The following is a 5,102-nucleotide window of genomic DNA, read 5'->3' on the forward strand; positions in this document are numbered from 1 at the left end:
CAAGTATAGCATGGGGGTTCGATCGAACCCCCCTTCATTTGAACCCCCCTAAAAATAGGGGGTTCGCTCGAACCCCCCTTCGTTCGAACCCCTTTTTTAACACTTCTCTGAAGATTTCTACATTTTTTTTGCAGATTTTTAGCCTTGAAACCTCTGGTTGAATGCTCAAATGGAATGATCTTGACAACCCAAAATGTAGTATTATATTCCTCAAAGCAATCTTTCTAATGAATATAATTTTATTACATATTGAGTTTATTATGAACTTGTTTTTTTAATTTTACCAAATATAGGTTTTTCACTGAACATGAACTTCTCTGTTCAATGCATTGGAAAAAATAGGAAACTAATTCAAAAAAATTCTGAAAAATATCTAAGCCCTGGGTATTGATGTCTTCTTTCTAGAAAATAAAATAAAATTGAATTTTGATATATATAGAATAAGTTATGTGTTCAAACGTAAACCTATGTCTGAATTATGACTAGTCGGACTTCAAAACTTAATAAAATGAAAAATATTGAACATATCACTATCAAACCAACTGCAAGCCTTGGATATTGATGTTACAAACCAAAATTTGAAAGAATTGAGTTTTTATCATTTATAGAAAAAAAGTTATGCGTTTCGGGAGACACATCACTCTAAAAAAATGTAGTTTGTTGTAAAAAACTACTTTTCGAGGGAGATGGAAAAATTAAAAAAAAATCCTTCAAAAAAATTTGAAAAAAATATATATAGAATCTACAAACAGAATTCTACAAATCACTAATTTACATCATCTTCAAATTCTTAATACTTTAAAAGTTATAGTTGTCGGAAGTTGAAGATTATTTTAAAATTGTTCATCTAAGTGTCAAAAGTGGCAAAAAAGTGGAAACCATTATTGTGAGTTCACCCTAAAGCTTCTAACAAGGCTTGGCTCCTAACAGGGCAAACTTCAGAAGAGTTCAAAATACTTGTGGGTATTCATCCCCACCGTGGTTTTTCCCATTTGGGTTTCCACGTCAAAAATCATTGTGTCAAGTGGTGAATGGTTTTTGTGTTTACGTTTTGATATGGTTAATTTGTTTAACTAGTAAAGCCACTTAGATGTGTTAAGATAAGCGAAAGTGATCTAAAATATTCTATTACTAATGTTAGTAAAGTAGTTTTATGTTTTGGTTAAATGGTATATGAGTTTCAAATCTATTACATTGTTACATTGGTATTTTAGTCAACCGGTAAACTTGACAGTGCAGTTGCAGTTTATAGTACAGTGTTTAAACCGGTTAGTTCGGTGATTGATTTATGAGTTGGGTTTGAGTTTGGTGAAAGTTTAGTTTGTTTTCTATCTATTGATTCACCCCCCCCCTCTTAGTAGTTGACTGGATCATTATTGATTAATGATATCATCACCAAGTACTCAGATTATTGTGCATTATTTGATTGTTTTGTCATTAGAATTTTGATGATGATGGGAGTCAAACTAACTAGGATCCCAATGGACATAATAAAGGTCTTAAGGGTCAGGAGTTCTAGGGTTGATAATGTTGAGTATCCTAAAGGTGCTTTTACCCATAATTTTGGGGATTTCTTCTTTTACTCCAATTGCACATTAATAAGGGTGTATGGTTGCAATCAAGCACCTCATATGTTGTCCATCACAGTCACACCTAGTCTTGCATTCATTGAATTAATTTGGCAGATGATATGGTCAGAAAAGGACCAGCTAAGAACAGAAAAGAAGGGGCAACATCTTCCTCAAGTGGTAAAATATAATGAATTCAATGTAGGGTGTGACACCCTTGATAAAGTACAAGAATTCCTTGCAAATAACTATAGGCTCAAAGTGGGCCAAGCAAGACATTATGACCCAAACAGTTACATAAATGATGTTAGAGAAAATAAATTAAGGGTGAGGGTTTTGCCCGCCATTTTGATGAAAGAGAGGACCTGACTAGAAATGCATACCCCTTGAGTCTTTGCAAAGGAGAAGAAAATGGAACTACTTGAGTAATTTAGAAAGCAAGAGGAAAGAAGAGGACCCTTATTTCCAAGGATTTTATGCTAATCTCCACAATGACTTTGCTAGGATGTCTTGCATAGTTAGAAATTTTGATAAAATGATTGAAGATGAGTTGGCCCGGAGGGAGGCCAAACAACTTGGTAGGGTGGAAGAAAAAAGGCCTACATTTGATCCCTTGGTAAAGTATAAGGGGAAAGAAGCTTTGAAAGGTGAATCCTCTCAGGGTACACCTTGGTAGCAAACTCAAGGAGCAGAACAACCAAGTCCCAAGGTATTAAGGAAGGTGGAGAAGGGTAAGGCAAATATTTCTGACTTTGCTGAAATTATTTTAGAAGAGACTGACACTAGTGTACTACCACCTTCCCCTCCCCTTGATGCATTCAAGAGGATGAGGTTGTCAAAGTATTAATAGATATAGATAGGGAAATCAACCCAAGTGTCATCCCTGAGGATGAAGTCACTGATGAGAGGGTAATTTCCTCTAAAATTTTCTTGTCTGATGACAATTTTATTAATTCAGATGAATTGGAATCTTTTTGGTTGAGAGAAAAGCCTAAAGATTTATTTGAGGAAGAAATTAGAAATTTTGATAAGAGTAGCATTAAGTGCACTCCTAAGGAAGGAATGGAGTTATTCAAGAATAGTGGCATCCTCTTGGTACCAGGTTGGGACCTCAAGAAATTTTTTGTTCTTGATCAGGCGATGAGATAGGAGGACCCCATCTATGCAAAATAATTTGGAGATCATGCATATGGGGTCAACCCTAGCATAACAACCTTTGATGTGTGGTCTAAGGCTCCCATCACAGACAAGCTTGTGGTTTTGATGGGGATGGAGCACCTAACAGGTGATGGAGTGGTAAGGACTCTTGTTGATACAACTAAATCAGAAGCAGCCACTGTGTCAATGCATATTGCACATTTTGCCAAGCTAGTCGTAGAAGAGTAGGAAAAGAAACATGAGAATCTCAAAGCCTTACATGTGGCTTTGAATGTTGATCATAGAAGGCTCTTCATTGAGAATGCAAAGTTGAAGAATGACTTGACTAAAAGGAAGTCACTTAATCTGCAGTGGGTCCCAAGCCCGAGGAGCTTGAAAAATGAGAGAGGAATTACAAAAGGTAAAAGAAGAGGCCGAGAAGAATTATTTAGACATGAGAAAATAAACAATATTACAAATTTCAAATAGGTTCATAGGCCACTTGGATGAGTTCTACGCCTCTTATTCTTTGGTGTCACAATTATGTGACCAGATTGATGACATTCTTTCATTTTTTCAACCAATCATAAATACTTGGTTTCCCAAGGGTCAAGAATTAAAAGAAATTCTTTTAGCAATAAAAAATGACCCAAGGCACCCCATTTGTGGGGACCATATGGAAATATTTTAATTTACTAATTAAAGAACTTCCCCATGTGGAGGAGGAAAGGAAGGAACTGACATAGAAAATAGGATCATTCAGAGGCTTGCAGAAGTGGGACATTTCCTCAATTTTGACAGATGAGGAGCAAATGAAAGCTCTTGCTAGGTGAAGAGAGTACTTTGCATCAGTAGTTAATGTAGTCTTAGATGCATTAGATAACGAGCCCAATCAAGAGAATGCCTATCACATGATTATTTATAAAATCTTTGATGTTGATTCTCTCTACCAAAAATTTGCATTGGAGACTATAACCATGCCCTCTCCGAGAGTTAGAGAGGCAATGAATAAATTGTAGGGTCTGAGGTCTTTTGTATGGCCAACAAATGATGTATATATCTGACATAAAAGGTATTGCTCCTTAGAGGAAGAGAAGCCTGAGGTAGAGGAGTAGGTGAGATTATATCTATTTTGGTATCCTCCTTTTTGTTTCTCCCTTCACGAGTTGACATTTTTGGTGAGGCGATATAAATGCTCAATTGCTTTGTACCAATCAATGTGCACCTATTTCAGCTTTGAAGATCTTGATCATTATTGCGATCAATACAAGTGCAAAACATATCGTTTGATAGATTTCATCAAAGGTATTGCTCCAGGCTCCACTTGACATCCTTGCAGATAGCTGCAATTAATGAGCTTTGATGATCTACACGCAAGGAATATTTTGAGCTACTTGGTAGGATTTTGTAAAACGTAGTGGTTAGGATTTTGACAAGTGTCACAATCGGCCTAAAGCTTGTTTTTCTCCCTTGGTGTCATAAAAGGGAATCCAGGGCCATTGTGACGCGATTGGATCCTGAAAATTTTGCTAAGTAATATGTAATAGGCCAAGAAGAATTCAGAGATTGGTGAAAATTTCCTTTCTATAGATTTCCCCCTTGAAATCTAAACTGATATTTTGATGATTAATGAAATGAAGATCATTTTCTGATTGCCTTATATTTTTTGTCCACATTTTGTATGAACTTCTATATTAATGGTATATGAGTTTGTCTTCCTCGAGTAGGAATGTGTAGTTTGAATGTGGGTCTCTTTCAAGGAGAGTTAAAATCTATTTTCTGAACTATTGCAATATGTGTTTGATTGGAAGTATTAGTCATTTTGTTATGGTTTTTTTAACAGATTATGCAAGCTATAATAGGTTCAAATGTGCATTAACTGTGTTTCATAGCAAGAGCTGATATCCTATAGGTTGGACTCTATTTACCCTAGGCAGGCACTGATCACCTTTTATATTTCTGCAGGAGTAGTTGTTAGATCAGCCTAGGAAATCAATCTCAATGCATGTATGAAAGAAGAAAACCAAGGTTGTAGCTAGAACCAAGGGTTTATCAATCTTTCCTTGGTATATTTTCATTGAGATATCTACTCAATTCAACATTATCAATCCATCTGATATCATAAAATCCTTAGACATTGTTGAGGTCAACCTGCCTTGGTCTTGCAAAGCCAAAAGTGTAGAACATTGCAGTCTCAGTGTTTGAATCTTGTTTGTTGGCCAAATATAGCCTTAGAATTGTTGATAGGAATATGGCTAAATCCTTAGGGTTTAAGGATCTATTGTTTTACGAACCAACAAGACCTCATAGGTCATTTACATGGCTTACTTAGCCTATAATCAAGAGACCTCATTGGTGTTCTAAAAAGAAAGCATTAATACAGCATACATTAATACA

This window comes from Cryptomeria japonica, chromosome 6 (genome assembly GCF_030272615.1).
Source record: "Cryptomeria japonica chromosome 6, Sugi_1.0, whole genome shotgun sequence".
Lineage (NCBI taxonomy): Eukaryota > Viridiplantae > Streptophyta > Pinopsida > Cupressales > Cupressaceae > Cryptomeria > Cryptomeria japonica.